Genomic DNA, 19,450 nt, shown 5'->3' on the forward strand with positions numbered 1-19,450 from the left:
AAAAGGGATTTATCTCCAGACTAGCACTTTTCCCAGAACAAGGAGAAATGAAATTCATATGGAGCCCAAGCACAAAGCTGGGCAGGCACATCCCATTATCTCATTGGGGGAATCTGCTTTTGAAATTCTGGCACTGCTGCTAACAAGAAGAAGTCAAACCCCATCAAATTACTCAAAAGGCAGCACAGGTAACAAGTTATTATAATTATAAAAGTTCATGCAAAGATGTAACGTGCCGTAAAAACTTATGGGAAATTATGCAGTGAGTCAAGGGTTGCCAGAAGACAGTGGGGAATGGGAGAAGTGTTGCATGTCTTCATGTTTGTAACAGAACTCAAACGACATCAGACCAGCAGGATGATGGGAGGCAATTGTGTTCCTTGACTTATTCACTATGGCACAATTACATTAATAAAGAGAATTTTTGTTACTCTGAGAAAATGGTGGTGTCATTTTGATTTACAATTCATAAAAAAAGGAAATTAGAAGCATATCCAGAAAGGGCAGCAGCTAAACTGATGAAATCATGCAGCAGTGAGACTGAAGGATAAACATGTTTAGGTTGTCTGATTATTGGTGACAACTCTCTGAAAAAATGAGTTAAAGGAGATTTATTGGAAGTGTTTCATAGAAACTGAGATGAAAGATTTATTGCCTGGGTTCTAAAATCACTGCAGAGTGGAAACATCCTGCAGGAGAAAGAAGGTGTCAGAACACTGACAGCACTGGGGAGGAGAGTTCAAAAGGAGACAGAAATAAAATAAAATCAAATAATTTTTTAAGACAAGCTGAGAGTTTGGTCACAAGATGCACAAATCAAAACATGGAGAAGCCTCTGGTGACTGAAATAAAGGACAAAGAGGTGCTGGAATGAAAAAATCCTTTGTGTAAAACACGGGTAAAACACTGGAGAGAAAAACTGCGGGGACAGGGCCATATGGGGCTTGAGACAAGAGAAAAGCCTGGGGATGAAAAAGTACCAGGGGCACACAAAGATCCCCCTGCAGCAGTCAACTCATCTCCAGGACTGAGGAATTAACTTCTCTGGAAGGATCAAAACAATGAAATGGCCAGCACCTTTGAGAAATAGAGTGATATATGGGAATGTTAGGGGTCTTGATGTTTAAGAACCAGACTGAACAAAATAAGTGCATCTCAAATATTGTGATATGTGGGAATATTATGATTTTTGAAGTTTAAGAATCAGATCAAACAAAAGAAGTGAGTTTTCAATATTGTGATGTATGGGAATATAATGATTTTTGAAGTTTAAGAACTGCATTTACCAAAATAAGTCAATCAACATTGTGATATATGGGGAATATTATGATTATTGAAGTTTAAGAACTGGATTGGACAAAAGAAGTGAATCTTAAATATTTTGATATATGGGAATATTATGGTTTTGGAAGTTTAAGAATCAGATAAAACAAAATAAGTGAATCTCAAATACTGTGATATATGGGAATATTACAGTTTTTGCAGTTTAAGAACCGGATTAAACAAGATGGGTTAATTCTGACAGCTCTAACAAAGCAGATCACAACTGTTGTGTTCAAGGACTGGTGGCCACAAGCCCATCCCCACCCCAGTGGAGTTCAGCTGACCAAGCAGAGCAGCTTTTATCACTTATGACTGTGACAGAAAACTGCTCCAGACTCCCATTCCCAAAGGGCTGCACAATGGGAATTCCAGCCTCCTGCTGAACCTCGTCCTCCCAAATTGCTTTGTCTGTTTTGGCCCTAGGCTGTGCATTAGAAATGATAAAAGTGCTCCTTTCAAACTCAAAGCAAGGCAGCTCCAGTGCCAGTGTCAACACGACAGAGTGCTCGTGGCTACGAGGGGGAGAAGGGAGAGAGGGGCAGGAGGGAGCTCTGCACTTCATGCTGGGCAAGTAGGAACAGAATTTTTCTCCCTGGCTGAAGCCCAGGCTTATCCCACCGTATTTTTAACCTTCTCCAAGTTGACTCGACTGCAAGAGTTGCTCTGGCAGCAGTTGCAAATCAAACTCATTATAATTATTCTTACAACATAAAAATGAAGAAATTTCCCTGGAAACAGTTCTGTGCCTTTGATACGTGTTCAGTGCTTTTAATCAGGGTTTGCCTTGCTCAGAGACTGGAAAGGAACAACCAAGCAAGAAATAAAGAGGATTTCTTGAAAGGAAGCCAAAATGCAATGTTTTATGCTGACCTACACATATAAGGCAAGGAGGGGGTTTTCCCCCCTCAGTGAGTGAACAGAAGTTCAGTCTCAGGAGGAGAAAACCTTTTTGACAGCACATAAATTAGAATTTGGGACAGACAGACACACAATCTCAACACGCTGTAGTGGCTTGTCACAGTACTCAAGAATCACAGAATATTCTGAGTTGGAAAGGACCCACAGGAACGTACAAATTACACCCAAATAAGACTTTTCAAATACAACAATTAAAATCATGACGAAGATCATAGAATCATAAAATGGCCTGGGTTGGATGCACACAAGTGTTTCACCAAGAGCCAGAATAGAGAGTCTGAACAGTTACTTACTTAATCCTGAAGAATTATTCCCCTACCTGAGAAGAGCTATTTATAGTTGCAGATATTATAAGACCCACAGAGAAGGTGTTTGATGAATTTGCAAAATTCAAAGGGAGTTCATAACACTGCAAGGCCCATTTGAATTTTTAACTGCTTTGACTTGCGCTGTTATTAATTTTTATGAGCAGAAAACACTAACAAACATAGTCAAAACATCCTGCAGACAAATGCAGGTAAGATTCAACTTAAAATAATATACTTTTTATTTACATGATGTGCATATCCCGTGGAACATGGCAGAACTTTCCACAGAGCACAAAACCCCAAACAAGACTGTGAATGCAAACCCAGCAAGTTACCTGGGTTACTCCCTTTAAGATTCAAACAAAAATGCAGGATTCTTACCTTGGATTTTTGTTTATGTACAGTAAGCTTCTACAGGTTTTATGTATAAACTCTTGCTTGGAATTTTCAATTATTTTATTCCCCAGTGCTTCTCCTTTTATGGCCATCTGTTTCTTCCCATATTTTTCCCCAAGGCACATCAGCTGTCTCCACAGCTGAATGAAATTCCCATCTCTGGCTCAAAGGAAAACTTTTTATTTTTTGTCTATTTGTTGAACTAGAAAGAAGCCACCCATCAAAAGGAGAAATCTTTACCTATGAGCTGGGTCTTGAGTTGCTGCACATATCCTCCCCACAAATATCTGTATATTCTGACTTTGAAATGCAAGAAAATAAGCAGGTTATTAATTGTGGGAGACCTAAATATTTTACTAATGTTAAAACTGTTCCTAAACGTTTTATAAGAGAGTTAATTAGTGAAAATTTTCTCTTCAATCCATGATTCTCAAATGGATAATTTCTTCCATGTATTAACTGAGTAGTGAGCAGCAGTGTGCAGAAGGAAAAATAATGATCTCAATCAGTGCAACTTAAAAAAACCCTGGTGCCTGGCTTGGCACAATGCAAGAAAATTATGTTTAAATTAGAAAATTATAAATGGGCACAGCTGCCATCATTGACTCAGAAGAGAAAGTGAGACACAGGAGAGGAGATGTGGAGAATTTGAAAGGAGGAAGTTAACAAAGAGCTATATTCAGGCTTTTTATCTAAAAATTTCCAGAGAATGTTTTACAGCTAAGAGTCTCAAGATGAATGAAAAGCTGCTTGGAATAGGAGAAGCATCCAGCCATGAACAGCAAAACAGTTTCCATCAAACCATCCACCAATCCCCACCAGACCAGCCCAAAGTCACCAATCCCCACCAAAATCTGAGCTCACACTCCTCATTTTGGCCTGACCACTCAATCCCCTCCAGTCCCTGCTGGATTTGAGCCCCAAACCCTCCCTGGAGGGACTGGCACTGGGAAATGGACTGGGAAGGTCACTTGGGAGGAACAGAACCCAAACAGAATCCAAGAGCAATCCTAAAAGGCAAAAAGGGAATGGGGATGGCTGAGGATGGAGCTGTGTGGTCAGACAGTCTCAGAGCAAACCAGTGAGCTCCAGCCACCCCAAATTTTGCAGCTTTTCCTTGACAAGTAAATAGTCTACCCCAAGATGTTGTTTTGCTTTTCCAGCTTCTCAGTGCCCCTAACACAAGGGATTTCCCTCCCTACTGCAAGGTTATTTCCCTCCCTACCACAAAGTATTTCCTTCCCTGCCAACCTTGCTGTGCTTCCTCCTTGCCTGTCACTGCTGTAGGACATTCACTGTTCCATGTCACCAACTCCAGCTGAAAAATCAGATTAAAAAAGATTGAAGCAAGCATTCATTTGGACAAGTGGATCACTGAAGGAGTTATCTTGCTCAGTGAAAGCTGTTACATCCTGACTGCTTAACAACACATCTAAAGAGAGAAAACATCTTTAAAACCAGGCTCAAACCAGGCTGAGCCCAGGCTCCACGTGCCTCCAGTGATTGGAGCACTGAGGAATCACTCATCTCCCTGCAGGTCCTGATTCCTGCCTGTCAAACAAAGCCTGCCAGGTGATCCTCCTGTTCAGGAGATCAAAACCCCACTGTGTCTTTTGGGGACTGAGATCTTCATTCTGCTCCCTTTGAAGTCAACCGGAATTTTGGCATTTATCTCGCTGATGAGGGATGAGATCCCAAAGTGTTTGTTCAGCACTTCTGGAAGGATGCCAGCCTTAATAAAATCAATTGAAATGCATTTTAAAGACATGGCCAATCCAAATATTTATTTGCAGCCTCCCAGACACATCCCAGTACCTGGCATTTCTTTTCCAGCTGAAATGCACGGCGGGGCTGCCTGGCAGAGGCACTGACATGCTCCCACCTTTCCTGAGCCAACATTCCTGTTCCTGCAAGCATTCAACCCAGGAGCTTGTAAAGACTCAGCAGGACCGAAATACTGCTCACTTTCTCATCTTCACTAATGGAATAATGGCTTTGATAAATCTGGCCCAGCAAGATCTTAATCCTACCATTGGAAGAAGTTCATGAACTTAGCAAGGTTTTCCCCTTGAGAAAGAATCCTCCTCAAGATAAGTTCTGATATTTATTTTTCCAAACATTGCTTCTATTGCTCCAATGAAAATCAAGAAGGGAGAAAAAAAAAAAGCTGAGGGTGTTTTTACCAATACTTTCTAAGAGTACTGAGGACTAATTAGGGTGGAAAATAATTTTTTTCATGGTGCTGGTTACCACCATGTCCTTATATTTCACCACATTACTAGAACAATTTGCTGTTTCCCAGGTTTTTTTAGAATCACAGACAGAATTAGAATCTGAGCTGTGAGGACAGCTGGAGGCTTCCAGGGGCAGGAGAAAAGGCAGCAACCATTTGCCTCATCTGCACAATCTGATGCATTTGCAGAGTGCACAGTGTAAAGACCAAACGAAAGCAAATCCTCAGCACAAACACTCCAGGGTTCTGAGAGGTCCTGCATGAACACATTTTTAAAAGATTGGCCACAAGCATTCCCTGTAATTTTGCTTTTTTCTTTTTGGATTATTAAACATGCATTGATTCTCCAGAATTTCAAATTCTACAGTCTTTTGAAAGCTCCAAGATTTCTATAAATATCATTTCCTCATCTTGATGTCTCCATTATAGGCACAAAGTTCAGCACATATTCTCCATATTTATACTTAATTTATCTTTAAATCTTTTATTATGTTAAGAATTATTAGAGTTTTGCATAGAATTATACAAAAAATAAAGTTAGGAACACCTGGAGGTAATTTATTGTATGGGAAACTCATCCCATGGAAAATTTCTCCCCTGGGATAATGTCACTGTCTTCACCTTTTTGCTTCCCCACCTCTGACAGTTTTCTGCTTAGAAAGACAGAAATGTTGTATTCCAAGTGCAGTGCCTTAATTACAGGATCATTAAAAATAATTTAAATTAGATAAAAGTATGAAAGTGTGGAATGAAATAACTTTTAAACCCAAATCCATTCCTCAGGACCCTATGAAGTTCCCTCAGAATGAAGACCCCTCTGCTTGCACTGGAAATCTAAAATCAAAATCTCAACACTCACCACACTCCTGTGAACAAAACTCTAAACTTCTGCTTTGTAAAATGACAAATATTTATGACTAAAGGTTTTTTATTCACCACAGCAGAATGATTTTTGTTCAGCCTCACACAAATGAAGCCTGTCCTGTAAATTGCCCCTTTTCTTTAAGTTTAACCTCAGTCAGAAACTAGGTTTCAACACCAATTCAAGGACATGACTTCCCTCTAAGTAATAACATAACAAACCCCGGAGTAAAGGAAACAATGGACAGGTGTAACCTTACTTTTTTAACTAGGAGGAAAAAATCAGTCAAAACAAACAGTTTAGAGGTTGTTTTATTTAGTTAAGACTAACAAGTCCAAACAAGCTAAAGACACCTCTCAATTTAGTATTATTTTCCTTCTGGCAAAAAAGGAAAAAGAGTATTTTTATAGTGAAATGACATTTGATTCTTTTTCCCTTTAAATATTCAAATATCCCCCTCACTTAATTATTGAAATCCCCCAAAACACAACTCGGACACAATAAAGAACAACTCCTTGACTGCTATATATTTTTCTATTTAAGACACCTAAAACAAGGACAGCATGACAGCAGAAATACTTCCAAAATCCAGCACTTTTCAGAGAAGCTTTTCCCTGCTAAATTTCAAACCACCACTCGCAATAGAAGCTTGAGTTTCCATGTGCAAATATATTTTAATACACTCAATTTTGGTCAGCATCTTACATTATCCAGAGCCAGAGATGTATCTCCACAAAATAAAACCAAGAATTCCATCTCTATCCCACATTCCAAGGCCCACAGTGGCACAGCTCCAGTTCTGATTCCCAGGTAGCTGGAAAATGAACTAAAAAGCCAGAACAGAGCAGAATAAGTCTGGATCAGGTCCTGGAAGCTTAGAATTGCACCAGGACCCTCCAACCAGGCTGGGGATGATCAAGGGGGAGAAGAGGAGGAAGAGAAGGAAGAGGAGGAGGAAGAGGAAGAAGAGGAATCACAGAATAATAAGGTTGGAAGAGACCTCTAAGATCAAGTCCAACCCATGCCCTAAAACCTCGATAGACTATAGCACCAAGTGCCATGTCCAGTCTGTTTTAAACACATCCAGAGATGGTGATTCTACCACCTCTCTGGGAAGACAATTCCAGTACTTTATTATTCTTTCAATGAAATTTTTTTTCCTAATATCCAACCTAAACCTTCCCTGACATAGCTGAGTCTCTGTCCTCTGGTTCTGTCAGTGCTGCCTGGAGAAAGAGACCAACCCCACCTGACCACAGCCACCTTTCAGGAAGTTGTAGAGTGATAAGCTCACCCCTGAGTCTCCTTTTCTCCAGGCTGAACACCCCCAGGTCCCTCAGTCGTTCCTCACAGAGTTTGTGTTCCCAGCCCCTCTCCAGCCTCCTTGCCTCCTCTGGATGTGCTCGAGCATCTCAACATCCTTCCCAAACGGAGGGGCCAGAACTGGACACAGCACACGAGGTGTGGCCTCCCCAGTGCTGAGTGCAGGGGGAGAATGAGCTCCCTGCTCCTGCTGGCCACACCTTTCCTGACACAGGCCAGGAGCCATTGGCCTTCTTGGCCACCAGGGCACACTGCTGGCTCGTTTTCAGCCAGCTGCTGACCAATGCCCCCAGGTCCCTTTCTGCCTGGACACTGTCCGGTCATACCGTCCCCAGCCTATAACGCTGCAGGGCGTTATTGTTGCCAAAATGCAGGAGTTGGCACTCGGACTCACTAAACTTCATCCTATTGGACTCTGCCCATCCATCCAACTGTTCCAGGTCTCCCTGCAGAGCCCTCCTACCTTCCAACAGATCGACACACACTCCCAGCTTAGTATCATCTGCAGATTTACTAATGAAAGGCTCAATCCCCTCATCCATGTGGTCTATAAAAATATGGAACAGAGCTGGCCCAGCACAGAGTCCCAAGGGACACCACTGGTGACTGTCCCCAGCTGGATGCAGCACTGCTCACCACCACTCTCTGGGCCAGCTATGCAGCCAGTTCTGAGCCCAGCACAGAGTGCTCCTGTCCAAGCTGTGGGCTGCAGCTTTTCCAGAAGTGTGCTGTGGGAGACAGTGCCAAAGGCCTTGCTGGAATCCAAACAGACACACCCACAGCCTTTCCTGCATCCACCAGGAGAGTCACCTAGTCATAAAAGAAGATCAGGTTGGTCAGACACAACCTACCCCCAGGATCTTCCTTCCCACCCTTTTTGTGAATGGGTTCACATTGGCCAGCTTCCACTCATCTGGGACCTCAGCAGTGAGCCAGGGCTGCTGGCAAATGATGGAGAGCGTCTCTGCAAGCTCATCTGCCAGCTCCCTCATCACTCTGGGAGGAGGAGGGCGAGGAGGAGGAGGAAGAAGAGGAGGAAGAAGAGGAGGAAGAAGAGGAGGAAGAAGAGAAGGAAGAGGGAGGAAGAGGGAGGAAGAGGGAGGAAGAGGGAGAAAGAGAAGGAGGAAGAGGAAGGAAGAGAAGGAGGAAGAGGAAGAAGAGAAGAGGAGGAAGAGGAGGAAGAAGAGGAGGACGAGGAGGAAGAAGAGGAGGACAAGGAGGAGGAGGAAGAAGGAAGATTTACTGTTCCTGTGCTTCTGAGAAAAACCAGGCAGATGGATCTGCAAGAGGAGGAGGAGGAAGAGAGGAGGAAGAGGAGGAAGAGAAGGAGAAGGAGAAGGAGAAGAAGGAGAAGGAGAAGGAGAAGGAGAAGGAGAAGGAGAAGGAGAAGGAGAAGGAGAAGGAGAAGGAGAAGGAGAAGGGCAGCTTTACTGCTCATGTGCTTCTGAGGAACACAAGGCAGATGGATCTGCAAGAGGAGGAGGAGGAGGAAGAAGAGGACGAAGAGGAGAAGGAAGAGGAGGAGGAAGAAGAGGAGGAAGAAGAGGAGGAAGAAGAGGAGGAAGAAGAGGAGGAAGAAGAGAAGGAAGAAGAGGAGGAAGAAGAGGAGGAAGAAGAGGAGGAAGAAGAGGAGGAAGAAGAGGAGGAAGAGGAGGAGGAAGAGGAGGAGGAAGAGGAGGAGGAAGAGGAGGAAGAAGAGGAAGGCAGATTTACTGCTCATGCGCTCCTGAGGAACACCAGGCAGATGGAGCTGCAAGAGAAAGAGGAGGAGGAGGAGGAGGATGAGGAAGAGGAGGAAGAAGAGGAGGAAGAGGAGGACAGAGGCAGCAGATGGAACTGGGATCCCACCCATTTGCTGCCCCGCCGTGCCAGCGCTGCGCTCGCTGTGCAGCCCTTGCTGGGTCAATATTTTCAAGTTGCTCTCCTGTGACTCTCCCTGGGAACAGGAGAGGGCTCCTGCTGTGTGCAGGAGCTGGAAATGATCAGCCAAACCCCTCCTCTGCTGCTCTTACCCAAATATTTGCTGCATACCAAGCTCAGCACCCCGAACGCTGAACCCCCCATGCAGAGGGCCAGCCAAGCTCCAGCCCTCAGGCCTGGGATATTTGCCTGACATTTCTACACTCACAATACTCTATTTAAATTGTGATATCAGGCTCCACAGACATGAAACTCCAGCAGTTTGGCCGCAGAATTAACAACCAAACCTCCCCTGCAAAAACAGCAGCAGGATTATCACTGGTAGCACAGCTCAGGAGCTGAGTGCATACAAGAGGCATGGTCCAAATCTGTAATTAGTGTTATTTTTATCCCATAAACACCCAAAATATCTTGAAGATGAATATTTTAATGCATGGGAATTTTAACACATTTGACTGTTGAATGGAGAAAAATAGATTTCAGCCATTTCCAACAGAGTTTTTAGATTACGACTTTTCAAATCCTTTCTCTAGCAACCAAGCACAACCAAGATAAATACTAAAGTGAATTTGTCACCTACATCTTCACTGCTAGGCAGAAAAATGTGCCAGACTTCCCTAAAGAAAAGCATTTCTCAGTGAACTGAATGAGAAGTTGGAATACTGGGGTCCTAGTTGCTGAAATTACAATTTTTTTCTTATTTCTTCCTGCTTGGAGAGGTAGGAAACCATGGACACTCTAGACAGGAGAACTGAGCTGAAGTGTGAAGCAATGCAATTGGGAATCACATTTTGTCATACCATCACTCTGGCTAAGTCTGAATTTCTCTGATTTTCCCTAGAGAAGTGCTGGAGGACAGCTGGGGAAAGTCTGCTACACAGGCAAGAGCTCTCAAGACTTCATTAATTTCTGTCAAAACTCCATCATGCTAATGAGGAACTAATTTATAACCTGAAGTTATTGACTGGAATTGAGTAACTTCAAGGAGTTCAAGACGCCTGCGTGTGAAAGTTCTGATAGATATTGAGAAATCCCCCAGAGGCTTCACTTCTCAAATTAATCCTTCAAAAAGACACGACTGTACTGCAAGCATCACATAAAGACTTCAGATGTTATCTCCTCTAATTCACTTCCACAGAACAAATCAAACAGAGCTGCATGTTGTAAAGTTCTCTGTAAATATGGAAATGGTTTGAAATTGTTCAAAGCACAGCCCTTGCAATGGGGCTGTGGCTGAAAAATTACTGCACCTTATGACATTAGAGAGACCATTAAAGAGCTTAAAATTATAATTTCTCAGCATTTGATTGTTGCTACAGATACCTACCTTAAATACAAACAACAGGATCTGGCTGCACTTTGAAAGAACTGCAGGAATAAATCACCTTTAGAGTTGAATTTATATTATTACAAAAAAAAATTTAGATTTATATTATCAAAACAATTGCCCTTGCAATGGGACAGTGGCTGCAAAATTACTGCACCTTATGACATTAGAGAGAAATACCACTAAATATCTTCAAATTATAATTTTTCAGCACTTGATTGTTACTACAGATACCTACCTTAATTACAAACAACAGAATCTGCCTGTACTTTGGAAAGAACTGCAGGAATAATTCTATTTAGAGTTGGATTTTTATTATTGCAACTAAAAATACACTTAAGACATTTTAATCACATATCTACTTGTCTGTTTTCACAAAATAACTAAGATTAATGAAGTTGATTTAAATCCCTAATCCTACCAGATAACATGATAATTTCAGAGAAGGGGAAAACTAGAAAGCAAGCAAAACCCGCTTTAAAATTTAAAAAAATATGCCAAAACATATTAAGATTTATGATCACAAAAAGACCCTGACTTTATTCTCAATAACCACAACAGAAAGCTTGAAAGAGCATTTTTTTTGAGCCACAGCCCTCAGCAGCTCTTTGATTCTGAATTTTGAAACAAAAACCTTTCATAAAAGGGCTCATGGTACAGGTTCTGTGCACAGACCCTCCAAAACCTCACAGGATTTGCACAGGAGTGCCTTTAACATATTTGATTAGCACCAGGTTCCTATAAAAGCTATAAAAACATTCTTCTTATTTGCTACAATTCTGGATTGCCATATACATTTCAGAGCAAAAAGGACGCCAAATAGAATTGAATTCATTTAATTCACCATGAATTTTTGTTGTGCTGTTGTCAGACTGTAACTGCCCATGTCAAATCAAGCACAGCTGCACTTCCAGCCAAGCACAGAGAACACTGCAAGACTGAAAAAATATCTCTCTTTTGCTGGTTATAGAAATACATGGTAAAAAAATGCATCCCCAACTCACAATATGCAATTTCAATGTCATTACTTTTCTGTTTGGAACTGGAACTATCATACAGCAAATAAAGATCAACATTTGGTTTTGTTTTTTCTTTTTGTTTAATTTTAAGCTAGGTTTTGCTTGCTTTCTAGGTTTTCCCTTCTCCTGTGAAATTATCATGTTATCTGGTAGGATTACATATTTAAATCAACTTCATTAATCTTAGTTATGCCGTGAAAGCAGACAAGTAGATATGTGATTAAAATATCTTAAGTATATTTTTAGTTTTAACAATATAAATCCAACCCTTAAATGAATGCCTACACAGGGATCAAGCCCAGAAATTTGGTGGTTTTAGTACCATGCTCTGATAAATTGAGCCAATAATAAAAAAAAATCACCTCAGAATATCTCTGGGGGTCAGATAAATGCTCTGGGGACACTCCTGAATTGATTCAATACAACAGGAAAATAGTCTTTATTAGCAGAAATTGTTGCCCTTCAACTCTGTTTTCTCCTCATCCTCAGCAGCTCTCAGGAGATGCTAGCAGGTATAATATGCTATATTTTTTATATATTGATTTTATATATTATTTATATATATATATTTATTATTTTTTCCTGACCCAGGGATTGCTTTGGCTAATTTTTCTCACAATTCTCAGGGAGAAGGGAAAATTTCTCTCACAGGAGTAATTTTCTCTCCTCACTCATAAATTCTCTGTGGGCCATGCACAAGTGCCCAGTCTCCCTGGACAAAGGAGGAGTTACCCACTGAAAACCTGGAATAAAAACCTTCCTGCTCCCTTCCAGAAGAGAAACTGATAAACATCTGGGCTCTGGAAATCACTTTGGGATGTTTGGATTTTGCAGCAGCAAACTGCTCTCACACACTGTGCTACATCATCACATGATCCTGCCCTTTTCCAAGAAAAACCCAGTCAAGTGAAAAGTCTTCATTACCATCAACTCTTTTTTCTTAAAAGTTACATAATTACCATGCAATCTCTCATAAGATCTTATTTATTCTAGCTTTAATTACTCACTTCAATGAAAGGATTATTTCATAAAATATATCTTTTCACTTCAATAAAAACCACAGGTCTCTTTCTCTCTCTCTTTGCTGTATATATTTTGTTTACCACTTGCCAAGATGTTATTTCACATATGTGAAAAGAAAACTGGACTGAACACATGTGAAATAAACTCTTGGCAAAGGCACTGCAAGGGCTTGCCATGGAGAAATTAGATTCACAAGAAAAGCCTTCTACTTTTTCCAAAATCAGCAAAGGTATCAAAAAAACACACAAAAAACCTCATAAAAAGCAAAAGAAAGGATTTTCCATGTAACTCTGAATTTCCAAGTTATTAAGATTTTTCTCAGAAGACCTGAACATCTCAACTGTGTGTCCATCAGAATGTCCCCACCTGAGGAAAGGCAGAATTATAAACTGGTTTTATTCCAGTCTGTGTTCCTCACTTATTTAACAAGACTGAAAACTCCTGATTAAATCATCAACAATTCTGATTAGAACTGGTTTTATTGATTAGAATTGTTGTTGTTAGAATTCTGATTAGAATTGTGGGAGAGAGCACTTAAATTCTGCAGCTTTCCTTGATTTTTGCACTATCTTGCAAACCCACATTATTCTCTATTTTAGCCCATTCCAAATGTTTTGATTGCTAATTTGAGAGCTCCAATTTGAGATCAATTTGAGGGATGTTAAAAAGCAAATTTCTGACCTCCTGTATGCACAGTTCCTGCAGACCAGCACTGAAGTGCAGGACAGGAATTTGTTGCACACACAACGTTTGCATCTCGCGAGTTCACAGCTGGGACAGAAAATTATTTCCAGCCAAACAGATGCTTGTAAAATTGAAAATGAAATTATTTCATTTAGCAGCTTCATCTCACCAAATGTGCACAAATTCAGCTCCCAGGAAAGTTTTCCAGGTGCAGATTTACTAGAAGGTAGCTCAAAGATGGAATTTTAGGAGACACAAGCTCAGAAAAAAAAAAAAAATTACAAAGCTGCTACATAACTTCAATTTTATAAAGAAATATTTTTTAATATTGATTAAATGATCATGTATCTACATTAGGTTATCCATAAAATACTGCTAAAATCAGATTAAATGACACCATCAGCTATGCCACACTTGCCCATAAGAGTTCAACTGTGCAGCTTGGACAAACTTACATTTATTTCTTTCAACTTCCCAACAGCCAAAATATAAAAGTAAATGGCACAAACACCCTTGAAAAATTCCCTTTTAAAATAATTTTATGACAAGCAATTTTCTCACATTTTTTTAAAACTTTACAGGTGAAAAAACACTTAGAGTGAGATTGAGCTCCCTGATAAAAAACCCACAAGAGCAGAACAAAAATCAGAAAGGATTTGAGGATCCCCCAATTGCTCTTTTTCTGCAAGAAAGTCACATTTCTTTCTAACCTAAAAAAATCAAAGACCTGAGGAGATTTATGACAAATCAAACTGCCCTTTTATCCCTGTCACAAAGCACAGATTTTGGTTCAAAAACCCAGTTATTATGGGAAAAAAATCCCACTTCCACAGCACAGCACAAAACACTGGCAGATTTAGAGCCCTTCAACATCTTATTAGCAGAAATTGTTGCCTTTCAAGTCTGTTTTCTCCTCACCCTCAGCAGCTCTCAGGAGATGCTAGCAGGTATAAACATGCTTGCTTTTAATTACAGAACTGAATTACTGCTGTAACTGATTCTCAGCTCCAGCAAATTATAATCAAGTGCCCATTGTGCATAACAATCATTTAATGGCCGACAAACCATAATAAAGAAAGCTTTAATGAAGAAAGCTGGAAAGCTGCCCAAATTTTATGGCAGCACACTCCAAAAGAAAGAGTTACAATCTGTATTTAAGATTAAGAGAGCCTTTTAATCCAGATGGCCAGAATTAAATAAGGCAGTACAGGGAAATTTTCATCAAAAGCTAGTGCAACATGAAAGTCCCAAAATTCCCCCAGTAAACCACGACTAATTATTTCAAACAGAGGCTGCACGTTCATTTTGTATTGGGAAGAACTTAGAGGGAAATACAATGTGAAGATGTTGCTTTCTCTGTGGTAATTCACTTTACCCACTAGCTTTTCTATCATAAAAGAAAGCAGCAAGAAATCTCTGCAGGCAGAACTGTTGGGACAGTTAAATAATAATAATAATAATAAAAAAAAAAGTTAGAAGTTTAATTAAATTAATTAATTAAATTAAAATTAAAGTTAAATGTAATTAAAATTAAAGTTAAAAGTTAAAAAATAAAATTAAGGCATTCACAAAATAAATGACAAATTCTTTCAGATTTTCAGCTTTAAGATACAGCTGAGTAAAACTGAAGTAGTTGGAACTGAAATTTGAAAAGATCTTTAGTTTCAGGATTGTGTTGTTAATTAATAAATGACACCCAAGTTTCACCCAAGTTTGCTCCCCTCTGCTTTAGTTCTCTTGGAAGTGATCAGCACTGCTCAGAAGATGTTGCTTTCTCTGTGATAATTCACTTTACCCACTAGCTTTTCTATCATAAAAGAAAGCAGCAAGAAATCTCTGCAGGCAGAACTGCTGGGACAGTTGAATAATAAAGTTTTCAAGGAATTCGAAAAATAAATGACAAGTTATTTCAAATTTGCAGCTTTAAGATACAGCTAACTAAAACTGAATCTTTCCAGTTGTTCTTAAAAAGTACAAATACCAATTTTTTAGTAGAGCAATAAAGCAGCAAGAGGCTCTGCTTTTCAATGCCTCTTTTGGCTGCTGGGGGTTTTGCAGAAACCCCAGCGTGGAGAGGTACACAAAGAAGTTGATTGCTCAGCTCCCCTACAAGAAAAACATTTGTCTTTTGCAAAGAGTTTTTATGTTGATGAAATAAAACCTCTGTGAAATTCATCAATGAATTAAAAATCAGAGAGTCCTGCCAAGTTTGAACTTGCACAAAAACACCCAAGCCAAGCCCATTTTGGACACCTACTTCTCCTTGCTCTGATGCTTACATCCATTTCTTTGATCTGTTCGCTGAGGCCAGGCTGGTGCTGAACTCATAAATCACTTTGTCACAGTCAGAAATACTGATTCAGACAGAGAACTAAGGGACTCTGTTGAGAGTGGGCAAATCCCAGGGAATTTTGTTGCTCCACAGCATCCTGCTCCCTCCCTGAGCAGCTCTGCTCGCTGATGCTCTGGAGAAGTGAGAAGTGTTCTGCTTTCTGACACAGGGACTTTCTGCTCCTGCAGTGTTGGAAGGAGATCTCGGCATCTTTGATTTGTATTTTTTTCTGTTTCATGATTTTCTGACAGCAGCAAGCTTTGCAAGGCTGCCAGGCTGCCTCCAGGAGGAAGGAGTGATAGGATTTGATCACTGATGGCACTGCTGTCCGTATTTATATTTTCTGTTATTTATGTGCACACACTTCAGTTCTCTCTGCTCCCAAACACACACCAAGGGCTGCTGCAAGCACAAGAACTGCCACTTAATCTGTTTTTTTCTGTAAAAAACAGCAACTTTTCTACCTCATGGATTACAGAAGTTGAGGATATTTGCTGAGAACGTAAGTGACACGCACAGAGGTTTGACAAAAAGGAAAATAAGACCCAAACATCTGAAACCCCTGGTTCATCCTGGCTGTACAACAAATTTCATTTTCTAAATATTATCATTTTCACTCTGAGCTCTCTCAGAGTGAACAACGTATTATTGACATGACTCAAAATCAGAAAAAATCCTGCAGCAACTGAGCACGAGCTGAATCACAAACTGTGCTGCTGGTGGCACCAGCACCTCCTGGATTATCTGCAGATGGAGCAGTGAAGAGTAAATCCTGTCCAAAAGCAACAGTGATGGAACTGCTGCTCCCTGTGGGACAAGGAGCAACCCAGGATTGTTCAGTCCCCCTTATCCCGATTTTTCCAACAAGCCTCTTGTGCAATGGCAGGGTTTGTGCTGCTGTGGGCACGAACCGGGCACTGGTTCCTGTGCCAGGAAAATCAGAACTGCCACTCACAAGGGTTTGCACACAGGAAAAGGCAAATCCAGTGGGGCTGGGGCTGTGGGCAACTATTCAGCAAGAACAGCCCTGAAAGGAGAAAAATCAAACAAAAGAAAAATCACATGTGAAATGTATTAACGGGAGGAAGATCTGGTTGAGGGGAAGAGATCAGAATTGCCAAAACAAGATGCAAAAAGAAGTTGAGAGCAGCTGGCCTGAACTATCCCATCTCTTCCTGCAGGACTCATGGAAATCAGTGAAGTGTCAGAGGCAGGACTGGGTCTGCACTTGGGAATTGGCTCCTGCTCCAAAGCTCTGCTCTCTGCTGTACAAGGGAATTCTTAGGATAACTCAGTTAAAAATTACAACATACCATACGGAAATAAACACTGGAGAACAAATAATTATAAAATAGCCATTAAAATGCACCCCCAAATCCATGTATTGTTTATTTGTGGAATGCCTGCAATTGTTTTTTTAAGGGAGTCATAAAAATTCCTCACTCAACAGGAGTCCATTCATGAGGGCAATGAATTTCCAGAAAATCCAATTTTTTATACAGCTCAAGAGAAATATTTTTGGATACAAACTTAAAAAAAATAGTGCTTTTAAACTAATAGCCTTATTCCTTAGAATGAACAAAGACTTGTCTGCAATGTAAACAACAAAAATAAAATTAAAAGAAAGGAAGACCACAAGTCTTGCAACCTAAACACAATACCCATTGTCTGGACTTCCCTATTTCCATGAAGAACATCTGATTTTCATTTTGGATTAGAACATTCTGCTAAAATTACTAATGTACTGGGATAAAACTTAATTTAAAATTTCCAGATGAACAACTTCAGCTAGGCTCTGATGGCTGCTCCATAAGTGAGAATTCCCATTTAAACTCGGAACAACAATTCAAATCCAATATCGAATCCTTGCTGCAATAAGTTTTGATGATCTCAGAGAGAAGAGCAGAAAAAAAAGCCCCACATAAAACTCAGATCCACTGGCAGCTTTTGCCACTGCCTAGCCAGGGAAAGCTTGGCTCATGGCCTGATATGTTTGTAATTCCAAGAACTTCCAGTATTTCTCTGTGAAGAGTTACTCAGTTGCCAGGGATAAAAATGTGACTTTCAATGTGCTGGAGTTGATGGTGAGAACAAGGATGACAAACTTCTCCATGATTTTCACTTCCCTGCCTTTTCTGCTCAATAAAAAGCTATGGAGAAACCTGAGCTGGACAAAATATGGGAACAGAAAGGGGCTCCTTCTCATTTTAGTTTGTGTCAGTGGGGTGAAAACAAATTTGGGAACTGTTGGTGATCTCAGCACGCTCTGGTTCATAATAAAAACACACAAAACCCAAGGGCCCACAGCAGCTTTGCTACAAAAGCTGGAATACAAGAGATTAGCCCAGCTCCACTCTTCCCATGGAATTGGGGTGAAATAACAGCAAAGCCTCCAGTGAAAAGTTCAGAAGAAAAAAATGAAAAATCCTGACAGAAAAAATAGGGGCAGAACAGATGGACTCAGTCTTGTCTGAATGGGGGCACACATCTCATTTTAGCAATGGAAATACAGTATTAAAAAAATAATAAAAAAAAGGTATCTGAGGCCATCAGTATCCTGTGGACAGCCTTAAATGTCCAAGAAATTACATTAGGTACAGGCATGAAGAAGATAGAGGAAAAACAAGATCCAAAAAAGCATTTTTTTAAATATAAATGTTAGGACTTAAGTGTAACTTTTGATGTTTAATTGTCAATGTGGAGGTAACAGGCCTTGGCAAGAGCTGTGGATTGGAATAATTCCCCAGGCACACAGGGCTGAGGGAGGCTGCTGACAAGGGGCAATGGGCTGAAGGAATATTTCCCAAAAATGCCTGGTAAATTACACCTGATACTCAACAGGCAGGAAAAACAGGTACTGACAATTTCTTATTGCTCAACGGGGATGCAAATATCAGAAGGTGCATGTTTGTACAAGAAGAATGGAAAATCAACTAGAATATTAAACTGACTTTATGGGGAGAACAGAATAAATGCTAGGCAAGGCAGTCACCTCACTAAAGGAACAAACAGAATAAAACACAGAACCTGAGCCTAACCTTAAATCCAGCCTTTGTACAGAAGAAATTTAAATATTTAAATGCAAACAAACAAACAAAAGTATAAAAATTAAGTATAAATCAGTGAACAACACTACAGTATTACTGATGTAATTCATTTGTCCAGTAGCTGTTTAAAATGGAAGTGTTTGCAAGCATAAATTGAATAAATGCTGCATTACTCAACCAGATTATTGTGAAAGAGGAGAAAGACTGAAGAAAAATTATGAGGTTTTTTTAACATGACAAGGCTCAGGAAAAGTGCAGGAAAGGGCCAGTAATAAGCAGCATTTTTTATAACACTCTGCTAAAAACCCAAGTCCATTATTGAAAAGTAAATTGTTTAGAAGAATTCCTATATCAGCTTACAAATACCATTAGAACAAAAGAATACAGAAATAACAGGAAGCTGCAAGTGTTGATTCTGAGAGTTTACCATGAAATAACTTGGAGTAAGTCTGCAAATCTGGAAGATGACAAGATGAACATTTCTGTTTAAAATCCAACATCCAGAGGATGCAAAGGAGACATTCAAAACCAATGCAAGCAGGTGTGAACCAAACAGAAATTATGGAGCACAGAGAACATGGGAGCAGAAGTGTTGGGATGCAGGGAAATCCAAAGCAGGCAAGCAATGGGATTGGAGTCAGTGAATGAGACAGGAGAATTTCATCACTAAACTCACAGCAATGATACATTTTGGAGACCTATGGCAAAACTGAGAAAATGTTAAAAATAACAGGA

General features: G+C 40.2%; 1 protein-coding gene across 2 annotated transcripts in view; it reads right to left on the reverse strand.

Moving 5' to 3' along the window:
- Positions 1-19,450, reverse strand: part of ATG7 (autophagy related 7) — a 78,828-nt gene that overhangs the window by 15,353 nt on the left and 44,025 nt on the right. The gene's annotated exons all lie outside the window — the stretch shown is intronic.

This window comes from Lonchura striata, chromosome 12, assembly GCF_046129695.1.
Source record: "Lonchura striata isolate bLonStr1 chromosome 12, bLonStr1.mat, whole genome shotgun sequence".
NCBI lineage: Eukaryota > Metazoa > Chordata > Aves > Passeriformes > Estrildidae > Lonchura > Lonchura striata.